Source organism: Nicotiana attenuata, unplaced genomic scaffold, assembly GCF_001879085.1.
Source record: "Nicotiana attenuata strain UT unplaced genomic scaffold, NIATTr2, whole genome shotgun sequence".
Taxonomy (NCBI): Eukaryota; Viridiplantae; Streptophyta; class Magnoliopsida; order Solanales; family Solanaceae; genus Nicotiana; species Nicotiana attenuata.
In genome coordinates this window covers 76,406-95,586 of record NW_017673933.1, presented here as the reverse complement: position 1 = coordinate 95,586, position 19,181 = coordinate 76,406, and positions in this window count along the sequence as shown.

Sequence of the window (19,181 nt, the reverse complement as noted above, 5' to 3'; positions counted from 1 at the left end):
CAAGGTTTTTCAAGGGCAATCAGTGGTAACGATTCTCTACTCTCCTATGACTGAAACCCATTAATCTAATCGCAAATTCACCCTTTAATTTCGTGTTTTTAAATGGGAAGTGGGTAAACTTCTTAGACCTAACTATGGGGTTTTGGGGGGTCATTTGACCTCCGATTTGGGAGATTTTTATATGGTTAGACTCGTGAGAGTACGAGGGTTTTGAAAACGTAAAAGTTATTCGATTCCGAGACGATGGCTGGAGGGGCATTTTGGTCATTTTACCTATTTTCGCGCCCTAGCTCTAAATTTAATAGTGGAATCAGTTGTTTGCAATATTATTTATGATATGTAATTGAATTGAATAAATTTGGGCCATTTGGAGTCGGATACTCGTGGCAAAGGCGTGGTTTCTATTGATATTGAGCCGGTTCGAGGTAAGTGGCTTGTCTAACCTTGTGTGGGGGACCTTTCCCCTTAGGATTCGTTATTTGTTGATTTGAGTGCCTTGTACGCGAGGTGACGGGCTCTTACTTGAGCCAATTGTTGGAAATCCGATTTTCATAAGATATTGAGATTTAGTTCCTTTCATATTTGCTTTATTCTACTTTCAATAATAACCTGTGCTAGATTAGGAAAGCATGTTTATTTGATTTAACTTGCCTAATTGCTTAAGTTTCCTTAACTGTACTACGTGAAGCATGCTAGGCCAGTACTACCTGTTGCTTGTCTTTGTACTTCGTTTCCGTGTACCTTCTGGTTGTGATTGCGCATTTACATTGGGACTACGGATGTGGGATTCCAGTAGCTTCCCCCCCCCCCTTGTTTGTTTACTTTGGGACTACGGGTTCGATTTCCGGTAGATCCCGCTGCACTTTTACTTTGGGACTGCGGGTTAGATTCCCGATAGATCCCTCTGCACATTGATAGTTGGACTACGGGACGGTATCCCGAGAGATCCTTCGGATATACACACATGATGGACTGCGGGACGGTATCCCGGGAGATCCACTGGACAGTTGAGAAAAAGATTACAGGACGGTATCCTGGGAGATCCTCATTGTTGCCATTGGTGTTGAGCTGTACTTATTCTGTGGTTGTTCCGTTCTTGTGTATTTGTTATTGCCTTGTTTAACCTCTCTTCTTACACTGTTGTATTTATTATTTCTGTCAGATTATCATACTGTTAATTATTGTCATTACTATATTTTGCCTCAGTATGGCCCTGACCTTCCTTGTCACTACCCAACCGGGGTTAGGCTTGGCACTTACTGAGTACCATTGTGGTGTACTCATGCCCTTCCTGCGCATGTTTTTCATGTGCAGATCATCCAGGTACCTCTACTCAGACGCCCTATCAGTGAGGCAGGAGGACTACGGAGACTTCGAGGTAGATCTGCTGCGTCCGCAGACCGACAAGTCTCCCTCTTATTCTATCTTTAGTATTTAGTTTTTCCTTCTTTCGGTTGTTAGGAATTCTGGAGTTTGGAACCTTTACTATACACTTCTGTAGCCTGTGTTGCCCGTGAGTTTCCGGGTTTTGGGAATTGTTTTAGACTTGTGATATTGAGTTGTACTTGCCAAGCGGCATTCAGTACAGTTCCTTTTAGATATTTGATTTGATTTTCTCTATTGTTCCGCAATTAATATATTTTCGCAAATGTTAGGCTTACCTGGTCATGGGGACCAGGTGCCGTCATGACATGTTCACGGTTGGTGAACTAGGGTCGTCACAGGTTGCTGCTTGGGGTGAAAGCTCAGATGATGACTCAGAAGATGAATATGGATATGAACAAGCACTTATGGCAATTGGGAAATCCGATGAGGAATCTGAGGTAAGTATAATTCATCTAAAAAACAAGATTAAATTTTTGTCTAAAGAAAGTCTCGCTGAGTTACTTCTAGATTTCATTGATGAATTTGAGTTTATAAACAATGAAAAGGAACAACTTTCTAAGGAGTGTGTGATTCTGAAAGCTAAGTGCAAAAACCTGGAACTTAGGGCTAGTAAAAGTGATAGTAAAAATGTTGAGTTGAAGAACCAGGTTCATGAACTTGACACCACAGTCCTAAAGCTCAAATCTGAAAATCTAAAATTGAAATTAGGAACTGGGAAAAAGGAATCTGATCACACATAACTCACTTTAGAAGAAAATGTAGGAAAAATGAAAGATGAGTTTTACAACAGAGATGAGCAGATAAGAGTCCTTAAGGAGGATCTAAACAAGGTTAAGCACGAGCTAGATAGAACCTGTAAATGGAATAGGTCCTCCAATGCACTTTCATGGCTACATAAACACCAGAGTAGCAATAAGAGAGGACTTGGTTACGGGACCTCTGCACCTAAGTGGGATCCCAAAATCAAGTACCTCACACTTCCTGAGAACAAAATTTGCACACATTGTGGTAAAACTGGTCACTATAAAAGTGAATGTATTGCAAAAGAAAAGGCTAGTCAAAAGAATAAAGAATTTGTTCAAGGGGAAAATAGGCTGCCAGGTTGGGCTAAAAAGAATTTGATTCACCCTTTTGCCTATAGAAAGGGACCCAAACTAGTTTGGGTTCCTAAGACTAACTCCTGATTTCCTTTTGTAGGTCCAAGTGAAAGGGAGCAGCCAAATATGGTACATGGATAGTGGCTGCTCAAAGCATATGACAGGAAGCAAGAACCAGTTCCTTTCACTTGAGGACCTCAAAGGAGGTAATGTCTCCTTTGGAAATGGGAAGAAAGGTGAGATCATTGGGGTTGGAAAGGTAGGTAAGACTGATTCTCACTCTATTGAGAATGTCTACTTGATAGATGGCCTAAAGTACAGTCTAATCAGGGTATCACAATTATGTGATAAAGGTAAATTGGTAGCATTCACCACTACCAAATATTTTGTGATTAATCTTACCATTGACAAGATTGTTTTGCAGGGAAAAAGAGTAAACAATACATGCATTGTAGTTTTGTCCACACTTTCAGAAAATGAACTCACTTGCTTAAGTGTGTTGGACAATGATCCCCTCCTTTGGCACAAGAGAGTTGGACATGCAAGTCTGATTCAACTCAACAAATTAGTCTCTAAGGATCTGGTGATAGGGCTGCCTAACATCAAGTTCAAGGAAGACAAAGTTTGTGAGGCTTGTGCAAGGGGGAAGCAGGTAAGATCCTCTTTTAAATGCAAGAAAGTGGTAAGTACCACCAGAATGATGGAACTGGTCCATATGGATCTCTGTGGTCTACTGAGAACATTAAGCAGAGGTGGTAAAAGATTTGTGATGGTGCTTGTTGATGATTACTCTAGGTTTACTCGGAAATTATTTTTAACATCTAAAGATGAAGCATTTGACATGTTTACTTCTTTTGTTAGAAAAACTCAGAAACAACTAGGTAATCAATTTGCATCAATTAGGTCTATCATGGAACTGAATTCAAAAATGCTAAATTTTCTGAATTTTTGCATGCTACATCATAAATAGTTGCATGACTAGACTTCTGTTAAGAGATTCCCTATGAGTCACTTAAAGGGAGAAAGCTAAATATATCCCATCTTAGGGCATTTCTATGCAAGTGCCTTGTGCACAATAATGGCAAAGACTCCCTAGGTAAGTATGATCCCAGAAGTGATGAGGGAGTATTCTTGGGATATTCTTCACATAGTAAAGCTTATAAGATATACAGTAGAAGAACTATGTGTGTAGGAAAAATGTATATGTTATTTAAAACTAACATTCTTTCTGAGAAGCAGGAGAAAGATAATGAAGAGATTGGGATGATAAGAAATTCAAATGGTGAAACCATAGTCCAGCCTGCAGAAGCATCACAGGAAGGAACATGTGATGGAACAGGTCCTTCCACCCATGGCAACATGATAGGGGGAACTGACTAGAGAGGAACTGATCCTCAAACCTCGAGGGAACCTATCCATGAACATATTACTCAGTAACAATACCAGGAAGGAACATCCAAAGAAATTGACACTCCTATTGCAACAACCACGAAATTAGATATAGATGAACCTGGTTCATCTGTTGATCAGAAGTTGTATAGGGAAATGACTGGTTCTCCTTTGTATCTTACTGCTAACAGACCTGACATTGTTTTCAGTAGAGGTCTTTGTGCTCGATTTCAAGCAAATCCAAAGAAGTCCCACTGGACTGTTGTCAAGAGAGTATTGAGATACTTGAAAGGCACCACTGACCTTTGCCTTTGGTATCCAAAAGGTAGTAATTTTAACCTTGTGGGATATGCTCACGCTGATTATACAGGTTTCCTTGTGGAGGAAGAGCACCTCAGGTATGGCACACCTCCTTGGTTCATGTATTGTGTCATGGGCTACCAAAAAGCAAAATTCAATGGCCTTATCTACTGCTGAAGCTGAGTATGTTGTTGATGCTTCATGTTGTGCTCAATTGTTGTGGATCAAACAACCATTACTGAACTTTGGAATTGATGTTGGTTGCATCCCTATATTTTTTTGTGATAACACTATTGCTATTAGTGTGACAAAGAAACCAGTTCATCATAATAGAACTAAGCCATAGATGTTAGGCACTATTTTTTTGAGGGACAACTATGAGAAAGGCTTGATCACTGTGGAATTTTGTGCTACTGACAAGCAAATTGCTGACATCTTCATAAAAGCCTTAAGTAGAGATCACTTTGAGAGGAACAGGTTGGAATTAGGGATGATTAAGATCACCTAAAAGGACCAGTTCAAGGATAAACGAAGAAAAAAAATGAAAGAAAAAAAAATTGGTTAGAAAGTCTATAAATTGTGTATAATTAGATTAATTCTTGCTCAGTCTCATACTTTCCATAGTATACTCTTGTGCCATGTGTTAAAATGACTCATTAATCTCTAATGATATTTTCTCTATTTTGGCAAATTTAGACTCACACAAGAGAATTATCAGTGAAGAACCTGGTTCATCAAGATAACACGGTATGTTTTCTACACTCTGCACAATTTGAAATAACTATATTTGGATCATGAGCAGAGAGTCCTACCAAATACCAAACTCCTTTTGGACATATCCGTTACAAGTGAATCAGTCCCGTTCAAAAGAGTCCCAACCAAATGGAAGTACCTAGATTCTAGGTATACACTCCAACGTCTCTTCAAAATTGAATTTCAGTTTAATTAAACTTCGAAGAGTCTGAAAAGATGTAGCTACCCCATCAATTATTCCTCTGTATATTGATCAGCTTTGGTGTATTCCTTACTTCATCTATCTCAAGCCGTCAAAAACTCTCATTCTTCTTTCATCTTCCAAACACAATTTAATTCTCTTCTTTTCATACCCTAGCCTAGATATGTCAAACACCTCTGAAAATCCTTCATCACCAAGCAAATAAAAAAAAAAGCAATTGAAAGCAGGTAGGGAAGAAGAATCCTAGAAATCTGAAGATTCATTTAAGTCTGCTACTAAGGGGGAAGAAAGTAGGTCTTTCAAAACTGAACAGGTATCTTCTGATTCTAAAGTTTCTCTTGAGACAATTTCTAAAGTTGCTGCAAATTTGGAGAATAGATTTGTAGGATGTATAGCAGGTATAGAGTCTACATAATCTGGAGAAGTTGGTGGTAAAAATGAAAAAAAAAGAGCAAGGGCGCTAGGAGTACTGTGAGGGGAAAGGGGACAAGAGTGGTTGATTCTTCATCCACTCCTGTTGGTATAATAAAAGAAACTGGTGCAATGGTTGTTTGGGGAGAGGAATTTAGTGAAATAGAAGAGAGTGTGAGCAAACCAGGGGGAAGTGGGTCTGGCGAAGCTGCTGAGGGGTTGGTTCAACTTGAGAAATATAGATAAACCTGTTCCATCTGAACAGGAAACCCTCTTGGACCTACTGATAAGGTTATCAATGGCACCAAAACTCATGTCATTCCTTATGGTTTCATTCTCACAACTGTGCTTGCACATTTCAAGGTACCTATGAAAAAGTGGGGTTAATACTCTGCTTGCTTGTGATTATGAAGTCAATGTCATTATTAATGAACCTGGTTCATCTAAAAAGACACCTATCAATAGCAAAGTCAGAGTCTTGGTACAGGAGAGTGAGGCAAATGATATTGAGATAGCAAGGCTGAAGACACGATTGGTTGAGGTAGAATCTGAGAGAGATGTTCTCAGAACTGAACTTGCAAGGAAAAAGGAGAAGAATGATGGAATTCTTCAAGACATGCTGAAACTTCTCCAAGCAAATAACCCAGCCCCTACCTCTTCCAAGCCTTAAATTCTAGCCAATTGTAGATCAACCAGTGACCCAGTTCGGGACGTTTTGTTTCTTTTGCTCATGTTTTCAGTATTTTTATATCTTCTTATGCTTTGTGGTAGAATCTTATCAATCATCAATGAAATTCACTGTTTTTGCTCTAACTATTTGTTTATATTTCTTTGATGGTTAAAATTCTTAGCTTGATCTATGATGATTAATTTATGATTGTATTTGAAGTAGTCCCAGTGGCCATGAGTAAGTTTTAAAATCTGGTTATCTCACATTTTTTATGCAACTTTTCGATGACGCCAAAAGGGGGAAAAAAGGTTGTGCTTTAAACAAGTGATGTTTACACTTTGAACAGTGATGTTTATAACCTAATGTACCTGGTCCTTGATGATAAGTGATATAAAGGAAAAATGTTTCTAACATTGTGTTGAAGTTTGAGCTGAGTTCTGGCAGGGCCTAAGGGTATGAAAAGCACAGTGTTTGTCATCATCAAAAAAGGGGAATTTGTTGGCCCAAGTAAAGGTTAGTTTTGAAGACTGACAAAGGAACTCAGACATGAACCAGGTCTATCCACTGGTCCATCCCTCAGGTTCACAAAAACAGGCAGATTCATGCATGTGGGTTGCACGTGAAGGAGATAAGCTTAACTTGGTGTATTTAATATCTCCTGATCGAAAAGGTTGCATAATTGATAAGGAGAAGGAGTCCTTAATCAAAGAGAACACTATTCAAGATAGGGAAGGAGTTAGAAGTTGAAATCAACTAGAACTCTTCCACCAAGGAAGAGTTGCATCAGAACTCTAGTTATTTCTTCATCTACTAACTCTATAAATTGCAGGATGTTCTCACATTAAAGTGTTGCGCAAAAACGCAGAAGTTAAACGTGAATTGGGAGCAAAATAGCAAGGCTTTTTGCAAGCAGTTCGTGTGTGATTCAAGTGTGCAAACTAGAAGCAGCATGAGCCAGATTGAAGAACAAGCTCCATAAAGAGTTTTATGTGTCTTTCTTTATTTCTAGTTCAATTGTAGTAGGTGTTTCATATTGTACCTTTCAGCTTTATCTAGAAGCAATTGTAATAGGTATATTGAGTATTCAAGTTAGAGTTAACTTGAAGTTGTCGCAACAGTTAGAGGTTGGTTGCCACAATGGGATTAGAGTTAATCCTTAGGTTTACAAAGAGTTTTTTAAATACGGTTTTGGCTCAGTGATTTTAGTGGAAGTTTGGGAAAATCCTACTGAGTAATAGGTTGTGGTTTTTTCACCTTTTGAGCCAGGTGTTTTCCACGTAAAAATCTTTGTGTTCTTTATTTTTTGTATTTATTATTCCGCAAACAGCAGTAGTTAGTACATCTAGTATAACCAGGTTCTTCTAGAGCGAAAATTGGGTACCACACAAATCACCCCCCCCCCCTCTTGTGTGGTATTGACGTTTAGAACATCAAAGAGTTACAGTTAGCCAAGAGGCACGAGTAGTAATAGATGCAAGCAAAAGCAAAGGAAGAGGCACGGGCGGTTATTTAAAGGATTCAGCGCCCGTACCTATTCAAGAAATTTAAGTTCAATAATCAAGAAGAATCAAGGGAATGAATCTGACAGCATACGAGGGTCCAAATACAGTATTTGATAAGCACTAAATGCTGAAAACGTTAGAGAATCTGTCTTAAATGTAATGATTATGTAACGTAGCATTCAATGTCATTTATTGCCCATAATAACCTTATTATGACCAAAGCAAGGCACTTACATCCGAAATAGCTATAAAAGGAGAGGATTGAACAGTTGTAGGGACACGAAAGATCATCTGAATATACTTTGGTTTACTTGCTTTATTCAATTATATTCTGGCTATTCAAATTACTTTCTTTTATACATTCTTGCGATTATCAGTAACCCGTGTTCTTCTAAATTATAGCTTTTGTCAAAATTCTATTTTTGGTTAAACAAATTGGTTCCGTTACCGGGAATCTGATAATCCATTTTATTTTAACCTAACTTGCCTTGTTGCATCAACCATGTCGAACAACAATGACAACATTCAGGGAAACCAAGAAAATCAAACAACCCAGCAACTTCAGGGATATCCACAGAACAATAACATACTGATTACTTCTCCACGAGGCTCTCCACGGCGGTCTCGTGAAGGCACTCCTGATGGGTCTCATATAGATGGACAAGCTCAATTCGAAAATGTTGAAACTATGGGTGAGGCTTTGCAAAAATTTATTGCCTCACAAGTCAATAAAGCACTTCAGGTTTTTGTTAGCCAATTACCTGCTGCACCACCTACACCCACTCCAAATAACAACACTCTGGAGAAACCACGTTCCGGGCTTGATAATTCAGGTAGTGGTGGAACCCCCAGCGAATCACAGGAGGGAGAACCAGGTAAATTAGTTAATTCTGATTTACAAAATTTAGTACTAACATTGCAAATACAGCTCAAGGAGCAAAATGATCGCATAGAGCAAATACCTGGGGTGCCACCTGTGATCAAAGGGGTAGATATGGATAAATATTCCCAACAACCCTGGAAGGCAAATGCTGCTCCCCTTCCAATCCCAAAAAAATTCAAAATGCCTGATATACCGAAATACGATGGCACAACAGAGCCACGAGACCACGTGACTGCATTCACAACAGGCGTAAAAGGCAACGATTTGACTAAGCAGGAGATTGAATCAGTATTAGTCAAGAAATTTGGTGAAACACTCATTAAGGGTGCACTAACATGGTATTCTCTTTTACCCGTTCTATAAACTCTTTTTCTGAGCTTGCAAATTCTTTCATCAAAGCACACTCGGGAGCCCAAAAAGTCAAAAAAAGAACGGAAGATATTTTCAAGATCAAACAAGGGGACTCAGAATTGCTTAGGGAGTTTGTGGACAGATTCCAGCGTGAAAGAATGACATTGCCACGTGTACCGGATAACTGGGCAGCTATAGCATTCACGAGCAATTTGAATGAAAAAAGCTCAGAAGCTACGAGGCGACTCAAGGAAAGCCTTCGTGAATTCCCAGCTACAACATGGAATGATGTTTACAACCGTTATAGCACAAAACTGAGGATTGAAGAAGATATTATTTCACGACATCAAAAAGAAGAAAAGGTAAGCTCAAGACGGGCTGAAAACGAAAAAAGATCCGGTAAAAACAGGTACGAGCCATACATAGGACCTGCGGGAAGAGACTCACGGTCAAAACAGGACAATTAGAGGTATGATCATAGATCAAGGAATAGAGAGTCAGGCTCATCGTCTAGATTTGGGAATGACCGAAGCACACGTGAATCGCGAGATGATGATAGAGGTCTAAAGGCAAGGTTTGGCGGTTATAATTTTAACGTGAGCACTTCTGAGCTCGTAGCTGTTTTAAGAAGCATGGGAGATAAGGTTCGATGGCCGAAAGAGATGAGATAGAATCCAAACAGGCGCAACCCTGATCATTGGTGCGAGTTTCACAATGACCACGGGCATAAAACGACAGACTGCAGATTTTTACAAAGTGAAGTTGATCATCTACTGAAACAAGGATATCTTACTGAGTTGTTCAGTGAGAAGGAAAAGCAAGCTTACATGAAGAACAAGCAGGAGCCTCCAAAACCACCTTCTCCCAAAAGAACTGTCAATGTTATAAGTGGGGGTGAAGATATTAATGGCATATCATATAAAAAGATTTCCAAAGTAACAATTACCCATGGGAAGCGGCTGCGACATGTCTTAGAGGAAGAAAATATTACGTTCGATGATGCAGTGCCGAGGGTCTATTAACTCCACATAACGACGCACTGGTAATATCTTTACTTGTACATGACACTAACGTGAAACGAGTTTTAATTGATCCAGGTAGTCCCGTGAACATTAATTTGGTACGAGTAATACGCGAGATGCAAGCAGAAGATAAATTGGTACCAAAGGTGCATACTTTGTCTGGATTTGATAATTCTAGTGTTGTCACGAAAGGAGAGGTAACACTTACTACATTCGCAGAAGGCGTTGTCAAAGACACAAAATTTCAGGTAGTGAAAATGGAAATGACTTACAACATAATTCTTGGGAGGCCATGGATCCATGAAATGGACGCTGTTCCATCAACCTTGCATCAAGTCATTAAATTTCCAGCGCCATGGGGAATATGTCAAATCAGGGGAGACCAACAGACATCTAGGAGCATCAACTCCATGGCGAATTTAAGTGCGAAGGGTGAAGAGAAATAGCAATTACAGAATTCAGTTGAGGATAACATGACATCAACCTCAACTGAACAAGGGCAAACAGATGTGGACTCAAGGCCCGATTCCATTCAAGAACCAGAAATGAAAACATCAAAACGACGATAGAAGAGCTAGAGGCAGTGGTTTTTTTATACACTAGCCAGAAAGAAAAGTGTATATAGGAGCCAATCTCAGCCCGGATATGAAATGTAAGTTGATTGAATTTTTAAAAGCTAACGCATATTGTTTTGCTTGGTCCCATTCTGATATGACAGGTATACCACCGGAGGTAATGACTCATAAGTTGAATGAAGACCCATCTCATCCACCTATCAAGCAAAAAGAAAGCAGGGCACTTTCAAAAATCAGGTGATTCAGGATTAGGTGCACAAATTGTTAAATAATGGGTTTATTCGCGTGGTAAAGTATCCTGAGTGACTAGCCAACACTGTTGTGGTACCTAAAAAGAACGGTAAATGGCGAGTCTGTGTAAACTATATAGATCTTAACAAAGCTTGTCCTAAAGACTCTTTTCCATTACCTCATATAGATCAACTAATTGATGCTACTGCAGGGCATGAGTTGTTAAGTATTTTAGATGCATATTCAGGTTATAATTAGATTAAAATGGATCCGAGTGATGAAGAAAAAACTTCATTCATAACAGACAGGGGGACTTACTATTATAAAGTAATGCCTTTTGGTCTAAAGAATGCAGGAGCAACGTATCAGAGGTTAGTTACCAAAATGTTTCAAGAGCATTTGGGCAAAACTATGGAGGTCTATATAGATGATATGCTCGTTAAAACTCAGCATTCAGGAGACCATATATCGCATCTGTCTGAAACGTTTAAAATTTTGCGGAAATTTAATACGAAGTTAAATCCCGAAAAATATGCATTTGGTGTTGCATCAGGTAAGTTCTTAGGTTTTCTTGTTTCTAACCGTGGTATTGAGGTGAATCCTGCACAGATTAAGGCCATTGAAGAAATCCCTGATATACTTTCGAGCAAGAAAGAAGTTCAAAGATTAACAGGGAGGATTGCAGCCTTGGGAAGATTCATTTCTAAATCATCAGAGAAGTGCTTTAAATTCTTCTCAACTCTTAAGAAGCAGGATCATTTTGAATGGAATGAAGAGTGTCAACAAGCACTCAGGAATTTGAAAGCATACTTATCGAATCCACCTTTGCTAGCAAAACCAAAGGCTGGGGAAAGACTGCTCATTTACCTTGCTGTTTCAGAAGTAGCGGTAAGTGTTGTTTTGGTTCGAGAAGAACAAGGTAAACAATCCCCTATCTATTATGTTAGTAAATCTTTGTTAGATGCGGAAATGCGGTATCCTCAACTAGAAAAGCTTGCACTTGCATTAATCATGGCATCTAGGAAATTAAGGCCTTACTTTCAGTGTCATCCTATTGCTGTAGTAACCGCCTACCCTTTGCATAATATATTACATAAGCATGAATTATCAGGTAGGTTGGCTAAGTGGGCAATAGAGTTAAGTGAATACGAAATCACGTACCAACCTAGAATTGCTATAAAATCACGTGTTAGCTGATTTCGTGGCTGATTTTAGCCAGGGGATGCAATTAGAAGCAGACAAAGAATTACAGGTATTCAATGGAGCTAACCCGGGAACTTGGATTTTATTTACTGATGGCTCATCTAATGTAAAGGGTGCAGGTTTAGGGATTGTTTTGGTACCACCTACGGGTGAAACCATTCGACAAGCTATCAAATGTCATTCTATAACTAACAATGAGGCAGAGTATGAGGCTGTGATTGCAGGTTTAGAATTGGCACGAGAACTTGGCATAAATCAGATTATAATCAAAAGCGATTCACAACTCGTGGTTAATCAAATGCTGGGGACTTATACAGCCAGGGAAACAAGGATGCAACAGTATTTAGAAAAGGTGCGGGAATTAATAAAGCAATTTCAAACCTGGAAAGTTATGCAAATACCAAGGGATGAAAATCTCAAAGCAGACGCCTTAGCTAATCTCGCATCTACGGCTGACGTGGCAAGTGATGCAAGCGCCTCGGTTATTCATTTATTTCATTCAGTTCTCGACCCTGACAAGAATGAGGTAAATTTTAATAATTTAACTTGGGATTGGAGGAAATAGATTGTTGCTTTTTTGCAGTATGGAACCGTCCCTGATGACAAGAAAAAAGCTCATGCGCTTCGAAAAAAGGCTGCTCGGTACTGTTTAAACCAGGGCAACCTATATCGTAAAATGTTTGGTGGCCCCTTAGCCAGATGCCTCGGACCTTCTCAAACGGAGTACGTAATGAGGGAAATACACGAGGGGCATTGTGGGAATCATGCCGGAGGAAGATCACTAGTAAGAACCTTAATTAGGGCAGGTTATTACTGGCCTAAAATGGAAGAAGAAGCAGAAAGTTTCGTGGCTAAATGTGATAAATGTCAAAGGTACAGTAACAATATGCATAGACCCGCGGAGTTATTACATCCGGTCATCACACCGTGGCCATTTATGAAATGGGGAATGGATATCGTGGGTCCATTGCCACAAGCGAAAGGACAGGTAAAATTTCTGCTCGTACTCACTGATTATTTTACTAAATGGGTAGAGGCAGGAGCATTCAAACAGGTACGAGAAAAGGAAGTCAGAGATTTTATTTGGCGGAATATCATATGCCGATTCGGTGTACCAAAGAAAATCGTATGTGATAATGGCCCTCAGTTTATAGGAGCTCAAATCACAGAATTTTTTCAAAGCTGGCAGATTAAAAGGATTACATCAACACCTTATCATCCGGTGGGTAATGGGCAAGCAGAATCCACGAACAAGGTTATTATCAATAATTTAAAGAATCGTTTATAAGAATCAAAAGGAAATTGGCCAGAAGTGTTACCTGGTGTTTTATGGGCATATCGCACAACAACAAAAACAAGTACGGGAGAAACACCATTTTCATTGGTTTATGGAGCAGAAGCTTTAATTCTAGTTGAGGTAGGAGAGCCAAGTACGAGGTTTGCACATGCAACAGACGAGTCTAATAACGAAGAAATGCGTGTAAGCCTCGATTTACTTGAAGGAAGAAGGGAAGCTGCATTAGTAAGAATGGCAGCACAAAAGTAAGTCATAGAACGGTACTACAACCGGAAAGCACGGCTCAGATTTTTCAAAATTGGAGACTTTGTACTCAAAAAGGTTTTCCAATCTTGGAAGACAGTTAATACAGGAAAAGTAAGTCCAACATGGGAAGGACCCTATAGAATCTGTGGTATTGCAGGCAAAGGAGCATATGAGTTGGAAACAATGGATGGCAAAGTGCTACCTTCGCATTGGAATGCTGTTCACCTGAAGAGATACTATTTCTAAGGAATACTCACGGTCAGGTACCCATCTTTTGAAGTTTATTTTTGAATTGCTAAAATTTTACTAACGATTTTAGATGATAAGCAAAAAACTAACTCGTACTAAATGATGAGTCACGACCTGTAAGGCACACGGAATAAACTAAAATTCCTGGCCTAGGGTTAAAATTATTCTGATAGAAATACAAACGGGTTAGGCAGTCTTCATCTAAAATCGAACCTCCGAGTCCCGTATATTTTTCCTTTTCAGGAAAAGGACCAAATGAGGGAAACAATCAAGTGCTCGAGGCTTCATACTTCAACACTCAAACACTTGGGGGACTACATAATACACACGAGTATGTGTTATAAAGAAGGCAAAGAAGATTGAGGAAAAATCAAGCCTGAAAAAGTCAAGTGCAGAGTAAAAGTCACAAAGTCACGAGCCAAGGCCAAAGAAAACCTTACTGTAGTTAGGGTAAAAGCCATGTACTAAAACGAGTTATGAAGAAAAACCTCGTGTTTGTAATCTAATTATAAATCTGTTACAAGAAAAACAGTTACGAGAAAGTTATAGATGTAATTCGAATACATGTAAAGAATTATTCAAAACTAGACAAAGTTCAAATAAAACCTTGTCAATGTTATTTCAAAAGAAACATGTATGTTCCTATTTCTTTATCGTATGTTAACACCATTATGAAGTTGAGACGTCTTCTTCATTTAGTGTGGAAATATAAAAGGGCCCTCTTTTATAAAACTCATGTTTACTTTAGTTATTCATGAAGTTAACAAAAGCATTTTCTAAAGAATAAAAATGCAGATTATTCTATAAGTCCTTAGAAATAAAGGCAAGAACAAACTAAATAGAAGTTCAAGATAGTAATGAGAAAACTTCCAAAATGTTAAAAAGCTTAAGACTAAGTAAGAACTTAGTCGAAAAACTACGCATTGTTTATACAGATTGCCCCATAAAAAGACTTGGGGACTTGTGTTTCCAAAATAAACCCTCAAATGAAACCAAGGGTTTTAAACATAACCTTCCAAAAAGGTACCTGCAAAAAAGAATTCAAAAGGTTCAAATTTATCACTAGGAAGATGAGGGAACTGAAGAAGGTGCATCAACGGCAACGGGCTCAGCTGGGGTAGGCGCATCAACAATTGCGGGTTGATCTTGACTCACAGCAACAGGCTCGACAGGGCTTGGAAGAGCTGCGATACCCGTATCAACTTCAACGTTCACGGAAGCTTCGGCCGCAGGAGAAGGAAAATCTTGAGTTTGTTGAGCCTTCTCAATGGTTTCATTAACCTTAGCCAATTCAGACTCTAAGTTGAAATTTTCTTGGCCAGCTTCAATCAGGGTATCATGGCGTGAATTCAGAAACGCCCAACTTGCCTCAATAGCAGATTTCTCTTCGAGGGTCTCATAATCCCTTTCCCATTCAGCAATCTCATTCTTTAGCTCTTCATTTTCAGCAGGGCAGAGTTGTAAGAAATTTGAAGAGAGGCATGAGAGCTTTCCGAAGCACGAACCTTTTCAGAAGAGACTCGAAGGTCTTCTTGTGCTTGAGTTAAGCTTTGCACGAGCTCCCCAGAGTAAGTCTCTTTTTGACTCAAGAGACTTCAACTCTCTGTTCTCTTCACTGGCCTTGGATAGTTGTTCTGAGAAGGAAGACTCGAGACGCTCTTTTTCTTTTTCTGTTTGGTTTAAGGAAGTTTTTGCCACTGCTATTTCCTAGGTTAAAGCTCGCACCTGCTGCTCTAGGGTATTCCTGCTCTCTAGTAAATCTTCCATGTCAATTTGTGCACTCTCAAATTGTTCCTTCCAATTGATCGCCTCCAACTGAGAATCACGTGATGCCTTCTCCAAGAGGGGGATTATGTTCATCATTTCTGTGCCGATAAGATTGGCCTAAAAAAGGGAAAAGGAATAAGAATCCCAAAGATAAAATTTTCTACAAAGTAAAGAAAGGAAAGAAGGAAAATACCTTCAAAGTGGCGTGCACGATATCATTCATTAGGGTCAGGGAACTATGGCTCTCCAGCTTTCCTTTTTCAATTGGGCCAATTAAAGGCTCTAGCCATACATCCGCCTGACCTGACTTTCTCAAAAGGCTGCTATTAGCAGGAACTTCAATAGTTACCCTCCTCATAGCGGCACTTCTACTTGAAGAGCCCACTTCCGTATGATGAACGATAGGAGGGGGAATTGTCAAAGGAGGAGCGGTAGAAGAAGTAAAAACGGTAGGAGAAGGAACAGAAACAACTGGGGTTGGTTAGGAAGAAATCATAGGCACGGGAGTTGAAAAAGAGGCTAGGGGAGTTTCATCTAAAACGGGCCCTAAACTTCCACTACCGAAGCCACTGATGAAAAGTTGTTCAATGGATTCACGAGTATCTAGGGGGGCTACGTCATCATCAGATACGGGAATTACCACCGGGGCTTCAGTAGGCTCGGTGAGAGACACATATTGGCGGGGGGATGTTTCAGCCTCGTCATTAGAAATGATGCGTCTTCGAGCTCGAGGCCATCTCACTAAAGAGCCCCCGTCATCCTCCTCTTCTTCGGAATCTCCTTCTTCAACGGCTTTTCTCTTCGAAGAACCGAAGACTATTTCTTGAGCCCTTTCCAAAAAAATACGGGTTCCAGAAGAAGCACGAGAAGCCGCAACTGTCTCGGCAGTAACTCCTCGAATAGCAAATCCTGATAAAAAGATGGATTGAGATTAGAGCCATAAAGAGAAACATATGTATGAAAGATGAAACAAAATAAGAAGCTCTTACCATGAGTCTTTACTTTCCAACCAAAACGGTTAGAAAGTGTCTTCCAAGACCTCCCATCGATTGGTGCGGTCTTCAGTAATCTGTCTACCCAGCCACGGAAATTGGGAACATCTCCCACAACTCCCATGGTTGCTAAAAAAAAGAGGAGCAAAATTAGAAAAGTTGATAAACTTGAAGGAAAAAGTCACAAACGGGATAAAAGACTTACGTGCAAAGTTCCACTTCTCAGGGAAGGGAACGTTATCTTCACCCATAAACCAGCAGTGGGGGCAGCAACAAACCGGGCATACCAGCCACGGTCCTTGTCATCCTCAGGGCTCACCAAAACCCTCTTACTCCTGGCTACTAGTGTGAAAACACCATTGCGAAAAAGCCTAGGGGAGTAAAGATGAATTAAGTGAGGGAAAATGAAGGGAACACCAGCAGAATTGGTTAAATGCCTTAAACTGGCAACAACCCTCCATATGATTGGGCCAATTTGACCCAAAGAAACGTCGAAGAAACGACAAAAATCAAGAATAACTGGGCCAATAGCTGGTTTGAACCCTAAGGTAAAAGGGTATGTATAAACAAAAGAAAACCCCATCAAGTAAGAAGTGATTCTCTGATTTGGGTTAGGAATAATGATAGGAAAGTCATCACTCCAATGGAAATCTTTGCGAACTACAGGAGCCAAAATTTCTGTAATCTGAGTGGGAAAAGCATCAGCACGATCTAAAGTAGAAACCTGACTCCTAAGAGATTCCTTGTCATGATAAAAAGACAATTCCGTAGGGACTATCTCTTCTACTAAAGGTTCACGTAATGGTTCAGAGGGTTCTTTACCTCTGAAGGAAGATTTTTGAGAAAGGGAACCTCTGTTTCTGGAAGAAGGGCCATAACCAGGAGATAAAACAAAAAGGTCTCGTGCAGATCCCGAACTACGGTGCCTACCTCCCCTTCTGCCCCTGCTAAGAGCATTAGGGAAGGTATCAACAATGGAAGCCCTTCTAGGGTTAGGGTTCGACGAAGACATAATGAAAAAAGATGATACGAGGAGGAAACAAACAGAGCTTTGAAAAATAAAGTGTTCAGTAAACTTTATAAGACAAAGACAAAGAAAGAAGTTATATTTATATTGATGATCAACCGTCAAAGGAAAAAGTGCAATGATCAAGGGCCATAATAATGATAAGTGACACTTCGTGAACAGGGAAGCCGAAAAGAAAGCCTAGAAAAGTGCTGCAAAATTGCAGAACCAATAGGAAGGTGACACGTGTGAAACGCATTAAGTGGAAGTGACAATTGAAGTGTCAATTCTGTCACAGCATTAATGGTGACAAAAATTCCCGTTTTAACGAAATCCACTTCCCAAATATTCAATTGATGAATAAATGGCAAGTGAGGGGACTATCTGTATTGGAAAAAATTGAGTTTACATATTAAAAAAGTGTGAAGATGACGTGTCATGACATATAGGCTGGTCAAATAGTCAAAGAGTTACAGTTAGCCAGGAGGCACGAGTAGTAATAGATGCAAGCAAAAGCAAAGGAAGAGGCACGGGCGGTTATTTAAAGGATTCAGCGGCCGTACCTATTCAAGAAATTTAAGTTCAATAATCAAGAAGAATCAAGGGAATGAATCTGACGGCATACGAGGGTCCAAATACAGTATTTGATAAGCATTAAATGCTGAAAACGTTAGAGAATCTGTCTTAAATGTAATGATTATGTAACGTAGCATTCAATGTCATTTATTGCCCATAATAACCTTATTATGACCAAAGCAAGGCACTTACATCCGAAATAGCTATAAAAGGAGAGGACTGAACAGTTGTAGGGACACGAAAGATCATCTGAATATACTTTGGTTTACTTGCTTTATTCAATTATATTCTGGCTATTCAAATTACTTTCTTTTATACATTCTTGCGATTATCAGTAACCTGTGTTCTTCTAAATTATAGATTTAGTCAAAATTCTATTATTTGGTTAAACAATATCCGTAGCAGCCACTAACAGTCTCACTTCTTTTTACGTTTTTCTTTCTTTTCACTATTCACGGATCCTTCTTCATCAAAAATGTTAAATCTGACCGTCAAGATGAGCTTGAAGCTCGATCCGGAGCTCCAATGGAGTCCCTCTAGAGAGTTCTGCGAGAGAGAGTTTATGAGAGATGAAAGCAGAAATTGGAAAATAGAAAGTTGACTTCTTTTTCATTACTATGCTGAGTATATACACGTGTGGACATAGCTAATGTTGAGCTGACCACTAACTACACAACTAACTCTACTCAATTATAATTAACTAACATCACTAACTATACCACTAACATATAACAATATAATTATGCGAGTCTTAACACCGCCCCCCCCCCCCCCCTCTCAAGTTGGAGGTGTTGCGTACATTGCCAACTTGCTCAAGATTGTTAAGTGCTTCACTCCTATTAGGACCTTGGTAAGGACATCAGCCAACTGATTGTTTGTTGCTACATGCTGAAGTGAAATCAGTCCCTCTTGTAGCTTGCTTCTGACAAAGTGACACTCCACTTCTATGTGTTTTGTCCGCTTATGAAACACCAGATTTCTTGTTATATGTAGAGCTGATTAGCTATCACAAAAGACTTCTACTGGTTTACTAAAGGGCACATTGAGCTCTTCAAGTAGTCTGCACAGTCACA